This window comes from Macrobrachium nipponense, chromosome 20 (assembly GCF_015104395.2).
Source record: "Macrobrachium nipponense isolate FS-2020 chromosome 20, ASM1510439v2, whole genome shotgun sequence".
NCBI lineage: Eukaryota > Metazoa > Arthropoda > Malacostraca > Decapoda > Palaemonidae > Macrobrachium > Macrobrachium nipponense.
Window position 1 is genome coordinate 18,194,908 of NC_061089.1, and position 26,298 is coordinate 18,221,205.

Below are 26,298 nucleotides of genomic sequence, written 5' to 3' on the forward strand. Positions count from 1 at the left end.
GAGAGCAAGTTAGACAGCTGTTTATAAATATTCTGTTAAATAGACAGAGCAAAGACTTACGGTTGGTATGTACAAAAAACCAATATGTAGCAGTAACATGCGCACTAAAAGAAAAACACAAATATTGTAAAAGGTAATAGATAAGTTTCATACCAAACAGTACAGTGGGGAAATCATATTATTTTTTCAAAATTGGAGGAGGGATGTGTTTTTCTGAGGGCTTAGACTGAGATTTCAAAGATAAGATAGGGATAGGGAGGATGGGACATTTGGGTCAGAATGCAAAGATAGGGATAGGGATAGGAGGATGAGGGACATTTGGTCAGAAAATGCAGAATTTTGGGATAGGGAGGATGAGGGATATTTGGTCAGAAATGCAATAGATATTAGAGGCCCAGGAATCATGGAAGAGAGGAGTAGTTGAAGACCTAGGTCTGATACTTCAGGCAGCCAGAATACAGGAAAGAAGAAACTGGAGAGCACTCGCATGCCTTAACTCCACAGAGGGAAAAGCTGCATAAAAACATTTGAGGCGATTCTGATGAATTGGGGGTAGAAAAATTATAGAAATACTTTTAATAATGGCCAAATAATGAACAGTAAATGTTTGTAATTTAAAAGTAAAGGTACTTTTCTTATGTTTAATTTATTCCCTTTTTTAAATTGATTTCATTGTACAATAATTATTATGAAAATTGTTACATATTAGGGTTTCCTCCTTTAATGTAAATATTATTAATATCTTTTCTTAATTAGGAAGATTCATAATTTAAATTTAAATAAGTTCTAATTTACTTGTGTACATTGATTTTATATTTTCCAGGCTAGCTTTAAGTGTGGTGCTAGATAATATTCCAAAGCTTAAGAAATCTGGGAGATGTGTACTCCATTCTATGGAAGGCATTAGATGTCGCCCTGGGGGCCGCTCTTGGAGAGATGTTTGGGAAGTCATGGACTCATCCTGTAGAGAAACAGTCACTCTTATCAGTTCAGATCACCTTATTGAGTACCCTTGATAACTACCTTCGTAAACATCGGTTTTGTCAAGAATGTAAGAACAAGGTAAGATCAGTTTATGTTACATATTTAAGATTATGGATGGGTACGTGATTATTGTAAGATGTTGCAGTATTTGGATTGATATATATTTTTTATTTTGATAATGCTGATGCGCATACAATTTTTTAAGGTTTCGTAGGTTTTAACAAAGACTACAAAATTAAAGGTACAAAGCAAGTAAGGATATAGTAATGTAAGAATATATCAGTACTATCCTCCTTAACGTCATTTGTAACAAATACTACAGTAATTTTTTTATTATCGTACGATGGCTGTATGCGTTTACGTGACAAGTATAACATTACTAACAATACTTTTGGCATTTCTTTTACATTTTTGAACTTAACTAGAAGATGGGATATTTTAAGAAATGGAGGAAAAGAGGTTAGCCTATTGTTATTTGGTCTCATAAATTTTAACGTCGCATGAAATGTAAGATATGTGATGAAATAATTTTTCAAGGGTAAAAATTTGGGGGTCGCATGATATGGCGAGATCGCGTGTTACACGAGTACGTATACTACGGTACTTATATTGTTTTCTATTTAGACATAGGAACATAAGAAAATTATGTTGTAATGGAAGAAGTAATTTTGTTAGAGGGCTGTGTGATGTCTGGAATTCTTCAGTCCAGATTTGTTCTGGATACATATTTCAGGCGTAGATTCCAAATGTGTGACGTCAATTTGGTCAGCAACACAAAATTTTCTGATACTTAGGTTGGGTTATGGTTTATATTTTGCTTTATTATACCTGTCTTAAAGAATATTACCTAGTAATATGGAAGAGTACTATATCAGTTGTAATTGTTGGGCTGGGGTGTACATTGTTCATTATTGGATAGTAGGAAAGAAATAACTAAAAATTCTATCTGCATCATCTTGGCTATTAGCCATATTTTTTTATAGCTTTTAACTTCAGTTCAATCTTTCCTGTTTCTTCCCACTTAGTTATCCAATTTAAGTTATCCAATTTAATTTTCACCTTTCATTTCGGAACAAACCTGACCCCAAGGTGAATCTACATTGTAACTCGTTAGTGTTGGTTTTGATAAAGCTGGGATATGTAGAGCAGAGAAAATTTCGAGTTTTCCAAGTACGTACTGCTATCCAGATTTATCAATTTTAAAAGAAGTAAGCTGGAAATAGGCTCTGCAGATTTGCAAACAACTGGGTAGGGTAGGTAATACTGTGTGATCTTTTGCAACAGATCAGTGCTCATGTGCACAGTATTATTTTTTTAGTCAAATTGAAATTAAGGTGTGGCTGATGGCAGAAGGCCCATTTGCATTAGAAAAAACTGTTCATAAAATGTAGGCACAAAATAGTTGCAGCCAAAATATTTTTCCTAACTAACAAATGGCTTTAATAGGCTGCAAACCCTCAAAGTTTCATTAAATATCATGTTGCCATCTTTAGACTTAACTCTGATAAAACATATGAAGAAAAGAAATTATTGTTAATTGTGTAACATGTTCAGACTGTGACAGTTAGAATGCAAATTATTAAGTGAATGTATTTCTTCGTGTAGTGAATGTATACCCAGATACATTATACCCCTGGGTGGAGGTTGTTACCAAAGTAATTCTCATAAGTGACAGTTATTGCAAAACTTGGTAAAATCTTATCACTTTTAGTTGGCAGTTGTAATTTTTCCTTAATCATCCTAGGTAGAGTGACTGTAGTAGCAAAATAACTAGATCACATGAAAGGAATTGGATCATATGAAGTTTTGACTTAATTTATTGCTCAAGAAAAGCAGAACAAAATTGACTATAAACAACTCTGAAACATTTTTTAGCTTTAACAACTAAAGATGTGTTTATGGATGTTAAATTTCCAAAAAAATGTTTAAATTTTTTTTTAATGTGGCTGTTAGCATGCCCCTCAAAACAAATCAAGCTCATATAAAATGTGGATTTTGTACATGAACTTCCCTGCCAGATATACTTAGCTTATGTCTCTGACATCACGACAGAAAATTCAAAACTCGCGGCACACGCTACAGGTAGGTCAGGTGATCTACCTTACCTGCCGCTGGGTGGCGGGTGTAAGAACCAGTCCCCTTTCTTGTCAGATTTTTTTCTGTCGCCGGCTGGACAACACCTGTTGTTCAGTCCTTCCGATGGTTAGATTCTTTCTCGTTGCCGACGAATTGGATTTTGGTGAAGTACCCTTTGTCTGTTGGCTTGGCATACGCTTTTGGATTAGTTATTTGGATTTTCTTTTGGATTTTTCTTTGGATTAATAATCATGGATGATTCTGAGGTTAAGAAACCTGCTTTATTTAGAGTTTGTTCAGTGAGTGACTGTAAAGTGAGGCTCCGAAGGCTGCTTTGGATCCCATCACTCCATATGTATGGTATGTAGAGGGAATGAATGCTCTTTCGTTAACCCTTGTAAAGAGTGCGAGAGTTTGGATGAAGATGGATGGAAGGCTCTATCTTCTTATTTAAGGAAGTTAGAGAAGGCTAGGGCGCGCAAGGCTTCTTCAAGAAGCTCAAGTAGATCTAGAGTCAGTGAAATGGACGTTGAGAACCCTGTAGCAGTAGTTCCTTCTCTTGTTTCAGCCCTGCGCCCAGCTTTGAACCTGAAGATTCGTTTTCGGAAGTTGCTTCCGGGAGAAGCCTCGATCAGGAGTAAGGAGAGCTTCGCTCGCTCTGCGACAAGGTGTAAGAGTGACAGTGCAAGTGATCAGTGCAGTGGAGGGTGCGTCTGACCGGCTCACTAACGCTTCCAGGCCTAGACCTCTTCCAGACTCCCAGACCCAGTGGAGGGAGGAGGAAAGTCGAAAGCCGCAGGAAGGTTTAGGGACCCCCCCACCGCCGGTCCGGCGTCCCCTCGGCAGATCCTGTTGCTCGTTCCCAGGCTGCCTTGGATCGAGCCAAGAAGGAGTTATTGCGCCAGTGTTTCTCGTCTTCTTCGTCGCCTTCTCCTAAGCGTAGATGGAGCGTCTCGGAGTCGTCTTGCCCTCTCAAGAGGCCCTGGAAAGCACCTTGCGCCCTTCCTTCCATCCCCACCCCGAATCCTTCGCGGAAGAACCGGAAGTGGAACGCAAGAGAGCCAAGAATTCTGCTGTTTACGCTTACTCCTGTTTGGTCTCGGACTACGTCTCTGTAGAGGAATTCAAGAGGTCTCCTGCGCGCATCTTGGCGGGTCTGCAGGCGCAGATTGCGACTTTAGCAGATTCTATTGCTGGGTCTTCTCATCGTCGGAAGGACGTCTCGCTTCCGGTGAAGAAGTCAAAGAACATCTCTTCTGCTCGCTCTCCTCCTGCCAGAGAAGTTCTTGAGCCTCGTAGTAGGACGTCAGAAGTGCAGGGTTGAAGTTTCGGGGAGGGGCGCTCTCCGAGTAGGCTCCTCTCTCTCCCCAGCAAGGAGTATTGAGCATGTCAGGCGCAAGGAGCCTGACAGGCGCTCTCCTCAGGATTTCCGCTCCTCTTTGGTTAAGCGTCAAGAGCTTGACAGGCGTCAAGAGCCTCGTACACGTCGGGAGCGAAGGAAGAGTTCTTCGCCTGGTAGCCGCTCTCCTTTTTGTCGGGCGCTCGGAGCTAGTAGACGCCAAGAGCCTAGTAGGCGCCGCCAGTGGAGGCCATCCTCTCCGTTTGATCACTCCCGTTTGGATAGGCGCACAGAGCCTTGTAAGCGCCGTGCTTCGGACAGGGACTCTTCCGTGGAAGTTTTTTCTCCCCGTGGCAGGCGTCAAGAGCCTGGTAGGGGTTTTGAGTCTGACAGGCGTATTGAGGATGGCAGGCGCCAAGAGCCTAGCAGGCGCAGAGAGCCTGATAGGCGCTCTCCCCTTGTCCAGGCGCTCATCTGTGGACATAGACTTTGATTCCGACAGGCGAGCTTTCGCTAGTAGCGCTCTCCTAGTAGGCGCTCTCCAAGTAGGCGATCTCTGAGTAGGCGCTCTCCTAGTAGGCGCTCTCTCAGTAGGCGCTTTCTCAGTAGGCGCTCTCCTTGTAAGCGCTCTCCCAGTGGGCGCTCTCCATGTAGGCGCTCTCCCAGTGGACATTCTCCCAGTAGGCGCTCGCCTAGTAGGCGCTCTCCGAGCAGGCGCTCTCCAAGGAAAAGCTCTCCTCCTGCAGTAGATCTTCTAAGCGTCATTCGTCTGAAGAGTATCTTGGGGATTCTGAGGCAAGATTTGCCCAAGGATGCTTCAGTTTCGTCGTACAAGAGACTGACCGACCTCTTGCAAGATTTTGGGGAGTCTCTTTCGGCCGTTGCTCCTCCGTCACCTCCGTCCTTATTTTCGACGACCAATACGGCTAAGAAGTCTTCAGTCGTTAAGATGAAACCGACAGTGTCGATGAAGAAGGCTCTCAAGAACTTCGACGATTGGTTGGTCTCGAAGGAGGAGAAAGGGAAGACCATATTTTCTTTTCCCCCTTTCCCCCGTCCAAACTTACGGGAAAGATGGGGTTCTGGTACGAGTCAGGAGAGCCCTTGGGTCTGGACTCGTTCCCTCTTTCGGCAGACTCGGACTTTCTCTTCGTTGGTTGATTCCGCACGTCGCTCGGCGCTTAATTCTGCGAAGACGACGTGGGGTATGAGCGAGTTAGATCACCTAATGAAGGAATGTTGTTTCCGGGTCTTAGAAGTTTTTAATTTTCTTGACTGGACCCTTGGAGTCATGGCTAAGAGGACTCAAGATCAAGACTCTCTTCCACCTGAAGACCTTCATGCAGTGCTGTCTTGTATGGACAAGGCAGTGAGAGACGGATCCGGGGAGATAGCTTCCCTTTTTGGCGCAGGAGTAGTAAAGAAAAGGGTGGTTTTTCTGCTCCTTTCTTACCAAGGCTGTTTCCCATGCACAGAGAGCTTCCTTGTTGTAACTACTCTCAACTTTCTCCGCAACTCTTCCCGAAGAAAATAATCAATGACATTTACCAGCTCGTTTGTCAGCAAAAGCGACGCAGGATATGCGGCTCGTTCAGCTAGGATCCCGAAAACCTTCGTTCCAGCAGAAAACGAAGAAGGACATCAGAGTAGGCAAGAGCCCTTTCGAGGAGGCCCTTCGTTCCGCATTTCCTCCTCCAGAGGTTCGAGACCACCTAGAAGAGGAAGGACCTCTCTCGGTCTATTAGGGCCAAGAAATAGCTCTCGTGTCCTCCAGACAACTGTCGGTGCCCAGACTTCTGAATTTTGCAGACGTCTGGGCACAGAAGGGGGCGGACAAACTGGTCCCTCGCTCTCATCAAGAGGGGATACCTCATTCCCTTTATCTCGAGACTACCTTTGACCACCACACCAAGGGAGCTGGTGGCCAAATACAAAGACCCACTCATGAATCAAGCCCTCTCTCTAGCAGTAGACTGATGTTGGTAGAAAGAGGCAATAGAGATGGTAGAGGACCCTCTTTCCGCGGGTTTCTACAACCGTCTGTTCCTTGTTCCCAAGAACTCAGGAGGATGGAGGCCGATTCTGGACGTAAGCGCCCTGAACGTCTTTGTGAAGAAGAGGAAGTTCGCTATGGAGACGACTTCATCAGTCTTAGCAGCTCTTCGTCCCGGGGACTGGATGGTGTCACTGGACTCAGGACGCTTACTTCCACGTGCCGGTCCATCCTTCGTCACGCAAATTTCTAAGATTCTGTGGGGAGGGAACGTTTTTCAGTTCAGGGCCCTATGCTTCGCCTTCATTGGGCTGATGAAGAATGTTGCTCAGTGGCTTCATCTCGAGGGAGTGAGGATTTCCCTCTACTTGGACGATTGGCTAATCAGGGCCAAGTCCAAGGAGAAATGTCTGGAGGACCTACGCTTAACGTTGAATCTAGCAGCTTCTCTGGGTTTGCTAGTGAATTTCGAGAAGTCACAGCTAATCCCCAGTCAAGATCGTATCTATCTGGGGATTCTGATGGCTTCTCAGGTTTTTCGGGCGTATCCCTTCCCCAGAGAGGATACCCGGTGTTTGGAGAAGGTCGCAACCTTTCTAGAGAAAGATGTATGCACAGCGGGGAGTGGATGAGTCTGTTGGGGACACTCTCCTCGCTGGAGCAATTCGTTTCTCTAGGGAGGTTGCATCTCAGACCCCTACAGTTCTTCCTGACGAGGAACTGGAACCGAAGATCTCAAGGTCTAGACTTTGCGTTCTAGATTTCGCAAGTGGTAAAGGAGGATCTCCGTTGGTGGCTAGATCCTCTCCTGTTCAAGGAAGGCCTTTCCTTGCATGTTCGGAACCCCAGCCTAGTGTTATATGCAGACGCATCGGACATAGGTTGGGGAGCTACTCTCGGGTTGAAAGAAGTGTCAGGCACCTGGATGGGGGATCAGGTGTCCTGCACATCAACAGAAAGAGCTAACAGCGATTTGGTTCGCTCTCAAAGCCTTCGAACCCCTCGTAAAGGGAAAGTCAGTTCAGATCAACTCGGACAACACCACAGCCCTGGCTTACAGTTCAAACAGGGGGGGACTCACTCTTTCTCCCTGTACGAGACAGCGAGATCGCTCCTCCTGTGGTCGGGAGGAAGGAAGATAAGTCTTCTCAACCAGGTTCTGTAACAGGGAAAAGAAAGAAATGTCAGAGCGGATCTCTAAGCAGAAGGAATCAAGTCCTTCCCTCTGAGTGGACTCTGCACTTGGACGTATGCCCAGGTAGCTGTGGAGGACGTGGGGCGGGGAGGCCCCATCTCGACCTCTTTGTGCGACCTCCGAGGAATGCGAGGATAGATCTATACTGCTCCCCTATTGCGGACCCAAGAGCAGTGGCAATAGATGCATTCCTGATGGATTGGAAAAACCTGGATCTTTACGCGTTCCCGCCTTTCAAGATTCTAGGGGAAACGCTAAGGAAGTTCGGCAGCTTCAGAAGGAGCAAGGATGACCTTGATAGCCCCGTTCTGGCCCGCCCATGACTGGTTCACAGAGGTACTGGAAATGGCTGGTGGATGTTCCAGATCCCTACCACTAAGAGTCGATCTGCTCAAAACAGCCCCTCCCACTTCGACAGTGGTTTCACAAGAACCTCCCCGCTCTCAGTCTGACTGGATTCAGACTATCAAGAGTCTCGTCAGAGCTAAGGGTTTTTCGGCAAAGTCTGCAAGGGCTATTGCCAAGGCACATAGACCTTCCACCTCCAGAGTCTACCAGTCGAAGTGGGATGTTTTTCGACGTTGGTGCAGGACTCATAAAGTTTCCTCCTCCAGTACCTCTGTGACTCAGATAGCAGATTTCCTTCTCTTCCTGAGAGAAAAATGCGGTTTAGCAGTCTCTACCATCTAGGGCTACAGGAGCATGCTTTCTTCAGTTTTTTCGTCACAGAGGATTAAACATGTCCGAAGATAAGGACCTCCATGACTTAATCAAATCGTTTGAGACGGTTAAAAGAACCTCTTGCTTAGTCCCTAGCTGGAATCTAGATGTCGTACTGCTCTTCCTGAGGTCCTCAAGATTCGAACCTCCCCATACAGCTTCGTTCAGAGACCTCTCGATGAAGACACTTTTTCTCTGTGCGTTAGCTTCAGCGAAGAGAGTCAGCGAGCTGCAGGCTCTAGAAGGTGAGGTAGGTTTCCAAGGAGGCTCCGCGGTTTGCTCTTTTCTTCCGGCTTTCCTAGCCAAGAATGAAAACCCATCTTCACCGTGGCCCAGGAGCTTCGAAATTAAAAGCTTATCCTCCTTAGTTGGGACAGAAGAGGAGAGATCTCTTTGCCCGGTGAGAAGCCTGAAATTTTTATCTTCAGAGGAAGAGAAGACTTGGTGCTAATGCAAGCAATCTCTGGTGCTCAGTAAGGGACCCCAGTAGGCCCTTATCTAAAAATGCCCTCTCATTCTTTATCAGGAATGTTATTAGAGAAGCCCACACATCGTGCAATCAGCAACAGTTTAGTCTTCTGAAAGTCAAGGCGCACGAAGTAAGGGCCATCGCGACGTCTTTGGCTTTCAAGAAGAATATGTCATTGCAAAACCTCATGAAGGCCATGTTTTTTGAGGTGTGAATCAGTCTTCTCCAATCACTACCTAAAGACGTATCGATTACGTATGAAAAGTGTTTTGGGCTAGGCCCTTACGTATCAGCGGATTCAGTGCTGGGGCAGGGAGCTGAAACGCATCCTTTTTAATCTTTTTCCCTGTTAGTTTTTTGATATTGAGTTTTTTGGTTTGTACGAAAGGAGGTTGCAGGAGGCAGCTCCTTCTTTCGTATACTAATATTTGTAATTGGTTAGGTGATCGGTTGTGCTTGAGGCTCCTTGCGTTTGGTAGTGATAGGCTCTGTCACGTAAGCGGGTTGATCCCCATTGACCAGACCCTGTTTGGATTCTGCCAAGTAAGTGGACTCAGTTCCCATTGGTAGACCCAAAGAGTTCTTCAGCTACAGGTCACGCCCTCACTGAAACTCTTTAGCAACACAGACTAATAGAACAGTAACTATGAAGTCTTCTGCCTAGATCAGGTAAGAACAAGGGTATATATTTTATTCCTTTAACATGTGTTGTCCCCACTTTCTAGGTGAGTATGTGTCTCTTTCCCTCCACCAAGGGTGTCAATCAGCTAAGTATATATCTGGTAGGGGGAGGGGGATTCATGTACAAATGATATTGTTAGTATACATAAAGTTTTGTACATACTTACCTGGCAGATATATACGATTGATGGCCCGCCCAGCCTCCCCTCAGGAGACAGGTGGAAGAAAAAATCTGACAAGAAAGGGGGACTGGTTCTTACACCCGCCACCCAGCGGCGTAAGGTAGATCACCTGAACCTACCTGTAGCGTGTGCCGCGAGTTTTGAATTTTCTGTCGTGACGTCAGAGACATAAGCTAAGTATATATCTGCCAGGTAAGTATGTACAAAAACTTTATTGTATACTAACAATATCATATTTATCATATCAAAAGGAGTGACATGCACAAGTATACTGCAGTTGTGGCTCGTCTTGGAATTGGTCACTTTTTAAGTTTTTTCCCATGAATGTTTGATGAAAAGCCCAATGATCCAATCTCAATTTTATAGTGTAGAAAACATCCATTAAACAATTTTTGTTTGAAATATTCAAAATAAATTGTGTTTTTTTATTCGAGTGCAACTGCTAAATAAGCCATCATGGGACCAGAGAAAGTTCCAAGTGCTAGCCCTTCTGTAAAAAAGGCGAGAAACACTATAGAATTTAAGAAAGAACTCGTAGCAAAGTTTTGGAGAAAGTTGCATGCCGATCTCAGTGAGAAATGCCCTACAAGAAGTGCTGCTGTTAGTGAATTTAAGGCCAGCAGAGGCTGGTCCTAAAAAAAATTCATAAAAGGAATGGGAAGGGCATCCATAATGTGCTTACTTCAGGGATTAAGGACATGTTTGCAAAGTGGAATGATGTAAAAAAATTTTTTTTGAGAATTATCAACCCAAAAAAAGAAGTTTTAATCCATTCTTGAACATTTTTGTTAATGACAATGCCGTGTTTAACTTTAGGCAAATTTGTTCCGCGTATACAAACCCTTGGTCCTTTGACAATAGGAATATTACTTAGCGGCACCTGAACCAGTCGTAAGTTTCAAACATGGGGGTTCGGTAGTTAACTGCTTGTACCGCAGTTGGCGGTCAGCTCGACTGCGAGGAGAGGAGTCACTTTTCTTCCGGCCGCTGACGGAGACAGACGTGTTTTGTTCACTCTCTGCCCACTATCGTCGTATGCTTTGTGTGCCTTCACTGTGTTTTCTTTTGGCTTTCTCTGTTACTGTGTGATTGTGCAAAAGGCTACGTAAGTACGTGTGTTTTTTGTGTTCATTCAATGTTTTGGAACTTCGATTATGGAATCCCGAGAACCGGAGAGACCCCAGCGCCCCTCCCTCCCCCCCCCATCAGCCGCAGATTGTGCCCTGGTGCGAAGGACCGTAAGTGTGGGGCCTTTCGGTCCTCCATTGAGGTCGACCCTCATGAGTTTTGTACTCGGTGTTGACGGTGAGATTGCTCTCGCACCGGGACGTGATATATGTGATTTTTGGTCGGTAGGAGCAGTGGGAGCGCAATGGGGGGAGGAAGAAGCCGCGTAAGCCGGCCAAGGAGTCGTCGGAGGATTCTCCGGTTGATTCCCTGGTCACAGACATACGTCTTCTTTCTTCCCTCCATCTCAGCTCCCTCGTATGGCTCCTTCCCCTTCGGGGGAGGTATCTGGTTCCTTCTCTTACCCTTCGATCAGTCGCGAGTGGAGGGTGGGGCGAGGTACCTCGACATCCAGCTGTATTCGGGGTCTTCCGTTCGCTCGGGTGGATCTGTCCCCCCCCCCCCCCCCGCCCCCCCCCCCCACTAACCCAACTGTTCTCTTCTTCAGGTTTGCTTGTCACGGGTGATGATCTCGGCTGGGCCTGGTACTCGCTGAGGCTCCAGTGGGACACCACAACGACGGTATCCACACCTGGCTACACTGCCCTGATGCACCTAGTGTATACACAGCACGTCGCCACGGTGACCCATGACAGCCGCTGTGTCAAGAACACCGGCTGACGGAGGTGAGGATGCCCGCTGTGACGCCGCCGCCTGGTTTTTGCTGCTCTCCGCCTGCCTCAGCCCCTGACTTCAGTGTCCTAAGAGCTCTCCGCTGGACCTGCCACCTGTGCATAGGATGCCGCTCGTTTCCTGCCCCGCCTCCTGTTTCCTGTCCACGCTGCCGCTCCAGTTCCAGTACCAGTACCAGTTCCTGCCGCCGTCGTTCCTGCTGCCACCCCAGGTCCTTCTGGACAGGTGCAGTCGGGTCCCTGTTGCTTTCGGCAACTGCCCCGGCTCCATCCTGGATGGAAGACCTGACGGTGGTCCTGAAGAAGCTGACAAAGAAGAAGAAGAAGGAGGAGGAAATGGTGTCGTCGTCGTCTGCCGCCGCTTCCCCTTCAACTTTTAAGGCCCCACAGCCTAAGAAGAAGAAGAAGGTCTCCTCCAAGAAGGTCACTCGCTCTCAGACTTCTAAGGGTCCCTCCCACTCCGGTGGGAGGTTGGGGCTTCCGCTGGTCCTCCTGTTCCTTCGGAACGGGGCCCGTCTCTCCTTCCGCAAGGAAGAAGATGGGGACCGTAGGAACACCGCAGTAACACTGGTACCTCTTCGCCTGGCGCCAGGTTTACCGTCTCGGCCTCTCGTTCGCGAGAGGTACAGAGTGTACGGTCGCCCACCAGTGACTGTGCAGCCAAGACCCAGGCAACCGAGTGCTCGTTCGCCAGGATCTAGGCACGGGTCCGGAAGACTGGCGGCAGTCATCCAGGTGACTCCCGCCAGGCCAGCGATCGCTCTCATGCCGAGCCGCTGGTACCTTAGGGTTGACCGCGACGGTCCCAAGACCGGTCCGCGGGCTGAGGCAAAGAAACGTTCCCCTTGGTCTCCTGAACTAGCCTTGGCTGGTCCAAGCGGCGTGACACGCCATGAGGACAGGCCTAGATCCCACCGCCGACAGCGGTCTCTGAGGTTCCCCCTGACCGCCATCCCACTGGGACCGGGCGGAGAGGGGACCAGCAGCAGCTCTTCTGACGCTCAGGACCATCGCCGCTGTTCTTGTCCAGCCGCTCTCCAGGGAGAGCCGCTTGACTAGGCCTGCAGCTCGATCGCCTCCGTGGGCGTTGGCGATCGCCTGCAGCCCCCTCAGCATACAGGTTTCTGCTGGTGGGTGCGGGCGCAGCCCCAGGTCTCCCTCTCCTATCCCTTCAACTTCCTCGGGCTACACCGGGAAGCGAGGCGATCAGGAGTGATCACGAGGGGCGGCCACGACGCCCTACGAACCTGGCACGGTCCTCCGGACCGACCAGATCGTATGCGCAAGTGGCAGTAGGGGACCGCGTGTGGGGTCTGTGGTGTTTTCCTTCCTGTGGAAGGAGGGAGGCTACTTCGGGAGGTCCGTTCTCAGCTGGATGGGCTTGTGACGGGCCCGTCTCCAACGCCGCAGTATGCCAGTCACCCCTCACCGAGATCCAAGAGGTCTATTCTCAGAGGTTGATTGCGCTGTTTCGTCCAGCACAACGACCTCGGGAAAGGATGCCATCCTCCTCCCCACCTTTCTGCTCTAACCCACATCGGGTTTGGAGTCTTTCTGGGGTCCTAAGAAGGAACCCAGGACGACGGTGGGTCTGCCGCGATCTCTTGGCTGACAGTGTCTGAGCCAGGTGGACGCTCTTGTCTCCGGACAGGAGGGTTCGCTTTGGTCTGGCAGGTCATCCAAGCTCCTTGCCCCACCTCTACCACGACAGAGGAGATTCTACGTGCCTTTGGAAGATCCTCTGCCGCCCAAAACAGGTAACCCAGAGCTAGCTAGGCTAACTCCGGGGTGTGTCTGCAGCAGTTCCTGTCGGAGAACCTCTGGTTCTCGCAGCAAGAGGCACTTGCCTTGGAGTCTACCGTAATGGCAGCATTCTAAGCAGTCTACTAGATTGACCTGTGGTCCCTCACAGTGTCAAATGCCGCGGCCTCCTTGGGGAACATCACTCCTGAAGGGGACCCGGCTTTTGTGAGACTGTGCCAGTCCGGAGGTAGAGCCATCTCCTACCTGGCCCACCAGACGGTTAACTCGTTGGGTGGGCCAACCTGATTCTTCGGCGTAGGGACGCTGTCCTCACCCGAGTGACCAGGGCGGCTGGGCGAGAGGCGGCCTTGGGTCTTCGCAATGGACCAGTGCGGAGATTCCCCTCCTCATCTCTTCCCTCTTTCTTCCCTAGATAGATGTGGTGGATGCTGTGGTGGAACAACGGCGCATTGATGACAGTGACCGTCTTGTCCACCAGGCAGTCTCGAAGGTGGCTGGGCAAACCTCGAGCAGCTGTGGCTAAACCCAAGAGCTAGCTAGCGCTTCCTCTGCGGCCAAGACGATTGCTTCGTCAACGCCCAGAGGAAAAAGACTCTGCCTTCAACTTCTTCGGTAAGGAGCGACCAGTAACCAGCCCTCCTCCCAGTCCTTCTCTCGAGGAGGATCTGGGAAGAAGAAGTCGAAGAGAGGCGGGAAACGCTAGGGACGCCGTTTCCTCTCACCTGCTGCCAGAAGTGGGGGGGGGGGGTTGCCTGGCGAGCCATTGGGCAACTTGGCAGCGCTACGGAGCAGAGACCTGGATAGTGAACGTCCTTCAGGAGGGAATATTTACTACCCTTCGGTCTCGGCCACCCTTCACCTCCAACCCGGTCCATCTTCAGATGTACATTCCTGGTTCGACCAAGGATATGGCGCTTCGGCAGGAAGTAGAAGCCATGCTGAGCAAACGTGCTGTGGAGGTCATAAGGGATCAGTCGCCGGGCTTCTACAGTACCAATTCAGGGCACTTTGTTTTGGTCTCTCAACCGCCCCACAGGTGTTCACGCGAGTGTTCACGCTGGTGTCGGCTTTGGCCCACTCGGTAGGGATACATCTTCTTCTTCTGAGGTATGTCGACGATTGGTTAGTCCTGGTGAGCTCCACTCGCAGTTGCTACAGGACAGGGACCGACTCCTCGAATTCTGCCGCGATCTGGGGATCATAGTGAATTACGAGAAGTCGGATCTCGAGCCTAAGCAGAGGATGAAGTACCTGGGCATGCTGATCAATACGGTAGCAGGGCGAGTCTTCCCCACAGATTCGCGGATCAGCAGGTTCAGGGAAGCAGCAAGACAGTTCCTGTCTCGACAGGAGCAGCCAGCTCAGCAGTGGCAGGTTGTGATCGGTCACCTGTTGTCTCTCAGAAGTTAGTTCCTCATGGACGTCTTTACCTGCGGTCTCTTCAGTGGAGGCTAAAGGAGTGTTGGTCACAGGCAAGAGACCCGCCTTTCTTCCCCGTGTCCCTCACGGAGGAGGTGAGGCAGGACCTAGCCTGGTGGCTGGACGACAGGAACCTCGTAAGAGGAGTGCTTCTTCGCGCGCAAACACACACACACACACACACCCCCCCCCCCCCCCCCCCCCATCCCCCATCCCCGGAGATGTTGCTGTTCTCAGACGCATCGACCAAGGGATGGGGCGCACACCTGGAGGAGTTGCTGTCTGCGGGTGTGTGAGATCATCATGACAAGCACCTTCACATCAACGTCCTGGAGCTCAAGGCAGCGTTCTTCGCTCTCCAAAGAGTTCCAGGATCGTCTGGTGGGACACTCAGTGGCGTTGATGAGCGACAACACCACGGTAGTGGCGTACGCCAACAAGCAGGGGGGCCTAGTGTCCCTTCCGCTGCACCAGTTGACGTTGAAGGTGCACGAGTGGGCCGTGGCACACTCAATAGAACTGTCAGCCCGCTACATTCCAGGCAAGAGGAATGTAGTAGCAGACAAGCTCAGCCGTTGGGATCAGGTGATAGGAACCGAGTGGTCCCTTCACCCAGACGTGGCGGAAAGGCTCTTCAACTTGTGGGGGTGTCCAGTCGTAGACCTGTTCGCCACCCAGCACAACAGAAAACTCCAGGTTTTCTACTCAGTTGTGTCGGACCCATGGGCAGCTGCAGAGGACGCTCTGTAACACCCGTGGGACAACCTCTTCGTTTACGCCTTTCCCCCATTCTGTCTGATTCGCAAAGGGTGATCAGCAGGGCGCTGATCACCCCGAATCTACCGGATGATCCTCAGGTGGCCCCCCAAATGGCCTCAAGCGTTTGGTACCCCCGGACCATGCTGGGCTCTGCTCGCCGAAGCACCGAGAGATTCCCCCAAGCACAACCTCCTGTGCCAGCCACACGTAAAGCGGTACCACCGGTCGTCGCGGATTCCCTGGGTCTTCACGGCTGGCTATTACCCACCATCTCTTGCGAGCGAGAGGCTTTTCTGCAGCGCAGCAACAGAGATGGCTGGATACCTCAGACAGTCCTCTGCAGCTGTATACCTGGGAAGTGGGCCGTCTTCCTCTCAGAGCCACTGTTCAGCAGGTAGCAGATTTCCTAGTTTTTTCTTCGCCGAGAGAAGCTCCTGTCCGTCTCTGCAGTTTAAAGATACAGAGCCGGCCTGGCATCCAGTCCTTAAAACTGCGAGGTGTGGACATCTCTTCTTCCTTCGAGATCTCCCTCGTGATGAAGGAGCTTCGAGAGGTCTGCACCCAGGGAACTAGGCCCCCAGGGTGGGATGTGACTCTCCTCCTTAGGAGTTTGACTCGCAGACCCATTCGAGCCACTCTGAGAGTCGTCAGACAGGGATCTGACCCTCAAGACCCTTTTCTTGCTGGCCCTGGCATCGGCAAAGAGAGTAGGGGAACTTCATGGTCTTTCCTACAACGTCAAGCATTCCAGAGGATGGGGTCTGTGGACGCTCGATTTCGTCCCAAACTTCTTAGCAAAGACACTGAATCCTTCGGTCCCTGACGACCGGTTTTAGTCTTTCATGATCCCCTCCTTGAAGGACTTTACTGATGATGATGCTGGATGAGATGCTGCTTTGTCCTGTGAGGGCACTATGGCGCTATTCGAAGAGAACTCGGCACCTCAGGCCTGAGTGTCGACGCCTCTTCGTTAGCGTCGGGGTTACCAAGAAAGAAGTGTCCAAGAACATTCTTTCTTTCTGGCTACGTGAGGTGATCAGGAGGGTGTACGACGCGGATGGTAGTGACGACACCCGTACCCTTCGTCCGAGAGCCCATGAAGTCAGAGGTATTTGGTCCAACCCTTGCGTTCCGCAAGAACTTCTCCCTGGCGCAGGTTCTGAAGGCAGTGGTTTAGGCCAACCAGACCACCTTTACTTCCTTCTACCGTCGGGATATTACCCACAGGTCCTTTGGACACTTTCCTTGGGACCCGGTGTGGGCTGCTCAACAAGTTGTGTAGTCTACAGCACCCGAGCAGACAGAACGGCATCGCATCCTTGTGTGACTGCATGAATGGACGAGTGAAAGCGAGTGTGACTGGCTTCTCTTCCTCCTTCGTTCTTCCTCCTCTACCTGTGGGCAGAGGGCCGCGGTCATCACTACGCTGAAACAGGAGGCATGCAGGTAAGCTACACAACCAAGCTCCATCCTATCCCTTTCATTAGGGATAGGAGTTTTTATCCACCACTCCCAACAAGAGGGGGGAGTGGAAGCCAACAAGAGACAACCATGACTTCTTCTTGGCTCTTGAAGTAGGAGCTAGTTCTTGTATTTGTTGCTATTTATAAGAGGTATGCTTGCCTCCCTCTTATAAATTTGGTCCAGAAGTCTGACCACTGATCCTGCGGTGCACACCCCGATCAGCTGGGGCAGAGGCTAGGATCCCTCCCTTTGCTCTTACGACCAGGGAGGGAACCAGGTAGGACGAACACCAGTCTGTTTATAAGACCTCAGATTCCACCCACCAAATAATGAGTCTTCCTATTGTTAAAGGACCGAGGGTTTGTATACGTACCGGAAGCAAATAACAAATTGTCGAAAATTATATTTTTCCTAACTATACAAACCTGAGGTCCTTTACATATGTCCCACCTCATGCCACCCCTCACTCTGCATTTTCTGGTCCTAAAGCAGAGTGACTCCTCTCCTCGCAGTCGAGCTGACCGCCAAGCTGTGGGCGGGACAAGCAGTTAACTACCGAACCCCTTGTTCGAAGCTTACGACCGGATTCAGCTGCCAGCCAAGTTATATTCCTATTGTTAAAGGACCTCAGGTTTGTATAGTTAGGAAAAATACAATTTTCGGCAAATTGTTATTTTAAAGAAATGCCCGAAACAAATGTCTCTGGACAGTTTTGTTGTGCAACAGGGGTCCAGTAACTCAATCTGACCCTAGTGTGAGTAAAAACCGAAGGGGGGGAATTAACCTCATATAGTTTCCAGTAAAAACAAAGAGAAGTAACCCCAGATAGTAGGTCCTTCATACCTGAAGTCCCTCTGGAGGGAGAGTCCCCTTCCAAACAGTAACCTCTCCTCCCTTTCCCATCCTCTATCTTCCATACATTAAAAAGTGTTTCCATAGAGTTATGTTAAAAGTTCATTCATTCATTTTTTTATTTATTTATATTTATTTCTCATTGTTTTCTGTATGTAAAATTGTGTTTATTCTCTATAAAATGTATTTGTTGTAATATTTTTGGGGGTCTGGAATACATTAATTGTATTTACATTATTCCCTATGGGAATTATTGTTTCGGTTTTCGTACGTTTCGGATTTCGTGTAAGGTTCTGGAACAGATTATGTACAAAACCAAGGTTCTACTTATAAGTATACTGTAATTTTTTCATTTAGCCTTACATTCTACTTGATTGAATTCCCAATTTTTTTTTTCTCTCAGGTCCATAGAGCATTTGATATCCTAGTTGGGCACACAACAATAGATCCTGCAAAAGAAAAAGGATATGTAGCATCTCTGTATTCAGGAATTCGACGCTGTGAAGCTAAGAGACACATTCATGTACCTGCAGATTAGGATTATGTGTCTCACATTATCACTAGAGCTGAACCGAGTTGCAGGAAGGTAAGATTGCTAGTTTTAATTTTAATGTATTATTAGGTGTTTACAGTTGTTTGAGTAAAAGTAGTACAACATATTATATTTTGCATGTGTCCATGCAGTAGACAAATATATTCTATTGGCAAGAAAGGAATGGTCATTAATTAGTGCAATGAATGATTGTATTATTTCTTGAATTTTATTGAGGTTCTGAAGATATAATGTAAAATGCTAGGACTGATGTAAATATTTTTCTTCCACATGGTATGGCTGGTGGGAAAAAAATGAGCCTCATGCAGTAGAATTATGAAAATATCAAAGGATGTCATGAGTATTATTTTTCGATTTGATTATATGAAAGTGGCCTGTCAGATTATTTTAGATTTACTAGAAATATTTTTTAATTAATTATCAGAAATGACAAATAGCAGAATTACACATGGAATCTTGTAGCTCGTGTCTACTTTGTAAAAAAAAAAAAAAAAGTTTTACACAAACCTTTGTACTTTTATGCATTTTATACATTTTTACCCATAGCGACAATTTTCTCTAAGTAAAACTTAAATGTAAGGATTGTGACTGCATGTTCGTCTTAGCCTTACTATGGATTAGTTATATAAAAAATTGTGAAAGTACAATTTTTTATATAAAAAAAATTGTGAAAGTACAATTTTTTATAAAGATATGTACAAAGCTTGGAGCCAAGTGACTGAAAATAAAGCAAAACCAAAAAAAAAGAAAACCCCCCAAACCCCTTGACTTGATTTTATATGAACCCATGTATTGTGTACAGTACTTGATGCTGAGGTATATGAAGCATATAATCATATCTTAATCATACAAGTCATTATACTGACTGGCAATAATGAATGATGGTGAAAATTGGCACAGCATTAATTCACTGATGTCGTTTCTATCATACAATAATGACACGTATGAAAACATATGCACAAACAACAGACAGATTTTTATTACTTTACTTCTTTACTGTTACAGTTTTGTCATTTTATTCTGTAAGTGGATGTTGATCTGCACAAACTTTGTCCTCTTATTAATATGTTTTGTATGAGGAAGAGGAGGAATGTCTGGTCTCAAGCCTCTGATGATGAGGTGGGGGAGGGGAAGTAGGAAGGTTAGAATTCTTTGTTTGAGCTTGAGGAAATACAGTTACTTATTTTTGATGATTCACTTCATTTCTTTAAAAACTGGTGTATATGGTGCAATGTCTTCTTCCATTTCCATAAGTTTTAAGGCATGTATTATCAACAGGTCGTGGTCATAAAAATGATTCCTTTAGACCAGTGAATCAACACAGCCCTCTGCAGTATTATCTGTTGTAATCTTTTTATGATGCTGTTTCTTCTTCATCTGTTCCAGTAATAAAAACATTTGGGTCAGTTCTTAGTCAATTATATCTTGAATTTCCTGAAGATGCATATCTTCAAACGTTTCCCTACTCAAATTGCTATCTTTCTTGTTAGGCTTCGTGATAAATTCGCAGAATATATTGAAACATTCTTCCAAAGTTTTTTGCATTTTTTTCAGCATGAGTTTGTCTCTGGCTAGATAACTTTAAGGAGGGTTTTTTTCCTGTTATTTATAGTATTATAAATTTTAAGGAATTTCTAAGTCTGTATGGCTTGTAGTTGGATTCTCTCTCTCTCTCTCTCTCTCTCTCTCTCTCTCTCTCTCTCTCTCTCTCTCTCTCTCTCTCCTCTCTCTCTCTCTCTCTCTGAATTAATTTTTTTTAGGGGGGGAGGGGGGACACGACTGATGCCATTCGATGTTTAGCTCATGAGACTTTAGGAGGTCAGTAGTATACAGTATCTTCAAAGGATATCCCTTACTCCCTGTTTTCATAAAATTTTCTGACTTCAAGGACAGTGTAACCAGAGTACGTAACTACTTTTAGGAAAAGTTGAGAGCCCAACAAAGTTTTCCGTTGGCACATGAAGGTTGTGATATATTAGGAGTATGATGTTCTAGCAAGTAAAACAGGAACAAATAAGTGGCTTCATTTAGCATTACTGCTCTTGTTGTGCCTTTTTCTTGTCCACATTAGCATTTCAAATCATTATTTTAAGATAGAACTGTCTCTTCAACTTGAGGACAGATATGTACCAATCTGATTGCATTAGGTTATAGAATAAGATCTTGATGTCTTTCTTCCATCTTAATTTCCACCCTCTCCTAGCAATTGTTTCTGTGCATGTGAGGTTTTCTTTTTGTTACATCTCTACCAACCTTTTACTCATTTCTCTTTCAGGGCTGAATGACCTCATAGGTCCCAGCATTTGGCTTTACCCTAAGATTTATATTCTTTGATGTCATTTCTTTCAAAAAGCCGTGGCTGAAAGTTCGTTCATCGTAGGGACTTTTAAATAAGATTTTTGAATTCTGCCCTGTTGAGTAAGTAGGTGAAGTATCTCATTGCTTTGCTCAAGTGTTCTTGGAAGAGCAGCAATTTCATAAGAAGGGTTGAATTTTAGGAAGATATGAATTCTTTGTGCAGCATGCCATCTCACTTGGGATTCAAAGTGAAGGAAGGTTTGGTTTCCATCTGTTAATGGTGCACTTTTCTGCCTCCATTTGATAATTTTTATACCCTTCCTCCATGTTTCTGCCTGTTGGCACTTGATTAGCAAATGTGTCCCCTACTATATATTCCTCTTGCATTTAGGTACATGGTCCATCTTCATTGAAATATTATGCTCACTGTGATGCTTTACCTTGTTTCTCCACTCCTTCCCATGTAATTGTGGTTGGGAGGATATACCAAAGGTTAAGAATGGTATTTTAGTTGCACATGAACTGTTCAGATTAGCAAGTAGATTAATGTTTAATATACAGTATATGACATAGGCACTCTGGATGACAAAAGTTGAGAGAGAATAGTCATGGTCCTAGACTGTAGAATGAACAAAAACAAGTTATGGGGTTTATGAGGGTACATAAAACAGGTGTCTTTGGGACAGTGTAGTTTACACGGAGTATTCTGCTTGAGGTTTGCTTCAGAAAGTATAAGGTGTCTGGTGACAGGTTGCAGCTGTAGGGTTGTTCACATTGTATGAAGGTGATAACTTGCCAAATACCTTAACAGAAAGTAGTTGTGGTAGACGACTATGAACTCCTCTTAATCATCTGTTTTTTTTTTTGTGGGGCAGGAAGGTGACTTTACTGTACGCCTTAAGTTTGATTTTTTCAGGTACTGTTTTGTGGAGTTACATGCCAGGTTTCTGTATCACATATTTACTTGTCATTAATTGCCTGGTTCTTATCTTCAGTCACTGATCTTGTTAAAATACAAATTTGTTATCTCTTCAGGATTAGTTTTCTTTTTCCCAGAGGAACTTGAAGTTGCCCAATCTGTTATCTGTATCTCTAGTCTTTTTGAGTAAAATGACTTAAGATATATCTGGTAGAATGTATCGAAGATAGGCTGGTAGAATTTATCGGATATCCCCCCCCACATTTACATCCATGGATTATCTCCCCCCCTTTTTTATACATATAGTGTATAAATCTGCATCTGCATTGACAGTTTCTTAACATCAGCAGTTTGAGAATGTGGATATGAGGATATCACCCTATGCTCAGTGATCAATACGTAGTTCATATTCATTCATTGTAGCTAAAAGTAGAATTATTTTTTCTTATTTGCTAAATTTTACTTTTTCATTTTATTATACATAATACATGATACACAATTACATGTTTCATACAGTACACGTATATACTTTATAAGTAGAAGTAGCTCTGTTATAGCATATGAGTTTTAAGGCATATTTGTTTTAAGTAATTTCATGTCTTTTACAACAGTTGTAATAATAAAGGCAGGGTATTTACACTTACATGAGTATCACTTGTTTTTGCTTTCAATTAGGGTATCAAATATCATGTGATAACACATAAATTTGAATTATGTGGCTGAAAATCATCTTTAACAATTAGTATATTTAAATTATTTTAGATTTACAAAGTATCCACATCTGCGAGGGTATAGTCGTCAAATATCCTTCTTTGCATCTGCAAATTTAAAAGATTGATATCTGCATCCACATCTGCAAATGTGAAAAATTTATATCTGCAACTGCAAATCTTATTTTTCAGACTTTTGATACATCTCTAATATGTAGTGCTTGAATTATGACTAAAAGATTTTTCTTGTTCTCCTTTCTTAGTTTGTAAATCGACTTGGGAGAATTTAGTCGGTGTTCACTGGTGTTTAGCATTTCTAGGTTGTGTAACTCTGTTGTGGAGGTTTTTTCATGTCAATATCATACCACTAAACTTTTTCCTATTTTATCTTTTAGACGTGAAAGACATGCCCAGACCCTAGAAATTGCTCAAGAGGAAGTCTTGACGTGTTTTAGGATTGTTTTTATATGAAGGTTGCAGCGCATACACACGGACGGATGCGTGAGGAGGAGCAGACATGGGACATTCTCTTTCATGTTGCCTTAGATACGCTTAGAAAAACTTTGAGGTAAGGGGAGGTATAGTATTGGTTTTTTCTTATTCAAGCTTGATGATTGGATGTCAATATGTTTTTCTGAACCATGATCATTTACAGAGAAACTTAACCTTTGTAACATGTTTTATTTTTTTTTTCCAGTTGGCTGTAGAAGAAAAGCAGGGATATTCAAAGTTTGAGTTGTTATGTGAGGAACTCCAGCGCCAAGAATTAAAAGAAAAGGCCAAAAAGGAGAAAAAGAAGAAGAAGAAAAAGAAGAATAAGAAAAACGATGAAGGAAAAGAAAACAATTGTTTAGTAAGTACTTTTTTCTTAAAATGTTTTTTGTGGCAGACTTTTTATTTTTTTTTTTTTTTTTTTTTTTGTTTTTTTTTTTTTTTTTTTTTTTTTTTTACACTATATTTTATTGAATGTTTTGGTTTGGTAGACCATGGTCCATAGGTTATTAGTTTAGTGAAATGAGATTCAGTTTCCAGATGATGATGTTGATATACGAGTTTTTCCCATGACTTTGTAAATCTGTTTATTTGTAAGAAGATAAGGTTTAAGATTCATCAGACTGAATTGCATTATGCATTTCTTTTTTCATTTGATTAAAATTTAGTCAAAGTTCAAAATTACCATCTTCCTCAAGAGGTCTTTGAATGTGGCAATATTTTTACCCACCTCAAATGCATTGTATACGTAATGATTATTGATAACAAGGTTATTGCTACAAGATAAATTTTTGTGAGAAACAAGCATTGGGTTGAGAGAGCCTTTGGTAAATTATTTACAATTGCAAAAATATAAAAATAATCCAGAATTTTAGGGTCACAAGTTTTGTATGGTATTCAGGAATGTATCGGATATCATCACTAATTCTTGTACATGTACATAATACCAAGGAAAATAAAAATGGTGCCGTGTGTATTATTGCACTGTGGTTTACATGTTGATCCTTTTAATGGCAACTTTTATTATTTGGGCTGATGTTTTCTCGTTGGTTCTTGCGATTAGGCATCCACATTGGAGATATAAAAATCTTTTGAATTGAAGGAAAATTAAGTTTACATGGAAAGCATTCATTCTTTATACAGTGTGATGATGAAGAAGGGTGTCGTGAGTGCGAATTCAACATGTCATCACAGTCCTTCTTGCTCAAATCAACGATCAAGTCTAATCAATACACTAATAAGCAGGTAAAAGTGAAGAAAAGCATTTTGTGTTCAACAGTGCTAAGTTGTTGGGGAGTTTATTGTTTGAGATGTAGAATAAACTACTATTGCGAAATAGATCCTAGCATATATTTGAATTTTCGGTAGATCAAGATTTTTCTAAGCATTTTTATTATATTTTGAAAGGTCTGAAAAACTTTTTGATACAAGATCCCCATAGAGTGGTGGTTAGCAGGCCTGTAATGTGTAACAACATTACTTGTGTGAGAACACAAATATTAAGGTGTGGTTTTCTTATAACTATTGAACCATTTTTCTCATATGTACCATAGAATTTAGTTATGCACAAAGAGGCTCTTTCTTAAAAAAATAAGTATTGAACTATGGATGTTGTGACATTACAGCATTGTTGGTTTCCATTGCAACCATTTTTACAAGGGAAAATTTCCAGAAATTATTCTTGGTTCTGAACATGTAAAATAGCTCTGCTATTTAATGTGACTCCATAAATTTTGTTCAACTCAGTTTTATCAAGCAACCTTTCTATGAGTGCTGTTAGAAATTTTCAGCAGTGATTCCTTTCAAAACCAAGGACTTTAATGAATGTATCAAACAGTCTCCCTTATTTCACTTTCAAATAATGTGTATTAGAATCATTTTCACTTGCTCCCTCTTGAAACTTTGAACTTGAAAATTTACGTAGGTAATCGTATCCCAATTTCATGTTGATTTAAATTTTGTTAAATAACTAGTTTATAAAAATTATTAGTAACCAGGAAGACTGTAAAGGAAGGGTTACTATATAGAAAGTGGCTGTAGATATTTTGGGAAAGCTGTTATAGTGGACTCTGTACTATTTGCAGTGGAGTAATTAGACTGTACAACAGAAATGCTTGGGATTGTAAAGTATTCTTATTATGAAGAGAGGTGGAGTGTTGTGGTAGAAGGGCAAGTCTGTGAGTAGGAGAGGGTAGTAAGAAATAGGTGCAACATCCTAGACATATGAAAGTGGTGGATAGACGACTTTCTCTTTAGTTTACTGAGCAAAAACATAAAAACTTAGGATTTATGATTGTGAAAAGGTAAGACATTAAATTTAGCATTAAGATTTATGGACAGTATTTGGTAGAAAAGATCATGTTTCAAATGAGGTCCTTGAGAAATGTGTACTTTGGTTGGAAAATAGATCTTAAGATTGAGAAGTTTGTACACATGATGTGAAATTGGTGAAAAGGATACAGATGAAGACTGGCCATGCAAGACAGACAGAAGGTGCACAAGGCAGGAGAGAGTGGGGAGAATTAAATTTCACATGTAGCATTAAACCCATGAAAAGAAGCTAATATAGACTGTCAATAATGGTGATTAATTTGAGCAACCACCGATTATTGAGGTCCCAAGCTTGGTCGGTGACCAGCTTCCACCGCATATACATATGGGTGCCAGATGCCACAGATCCTTGCTTTACAATCTTTGATTGTTTTTAACTGGTTTCCAATGGGTGCTAGAGGATTATCCTTATTGTTAATACCTTAGGTTTTTAAGCTATAAAAAATTCAAATTAATAAAAAATTTGCCAATTTAATAATTGTGCTTGTTGCAGGTCATATTCTAAGAATGAGGTAGAGTAATTGACTGTGTCCTTTGTAAAGTTTTAAGGCCAGTTTTTGAAGTTGTGTAGTACATGTACTACAGTTGATGACTATGGAAAAGCCAGTACAGCATACTTATTTTTGCATTGAAAAGACACCATGCCAAACTTGTTATTCTGTTCTTAGAGATTGCAGTTAGTATTTAGAAAGTTGACTATTTCAATAATTTTCCTTGGGGAAACTAAATCCTACTTTTATTAGAAGTAGCAATTGAGTCTCATACCATCCATTTAATTTTCAAATGGTTAGGAATTTTAATAGAATATATTGCTACACTTTTAAGTAACAGAGTACATGTGGCACATCAGTACAAGTTTTTTTGTTTATTAAATTAGAAAACAGACTTTGAGTTTGCAGTATTGTAGTAAAGTTTTGTCAAACTTGGTCCACGTCATGAAGTAAGCTTAATGTAGAACAGTATAGAAAGTTTTTGAATAATCACTTATGATTACTAACATGGGGAGCTAATAAGTGTTTAGTTGAAAAAAATACTAAGTGCACGATGTATAGCCCAGGGTTTTCTTCAGCATGTAATAGAGTTTTCTGTCAGAACTCAGTATGTAATGATTTTGATGGAAAGAAATTAATGCTTGCGTTCCTAAAAACTCGTAGTATATAATAACCTGGACAACTGGAGTTTTTGATGAATAATTGTAGAAATTGATGGCAATGGAATTTGTCTTTAGGATTGTTGGCT

General features: G+C 44.1%; 1 pseudogene; it reads left to right on the forward strand.

Annotated features, from left to right (window-relative positions):
* The window catches only part of LOC135219809 (gametogenetin-binding protein 2-like), a 55,837-nt pseudogene that overhangs the window by 18,708 nt on the left and 10,831 nt on the right, over positions 1-26,298 (forward strand).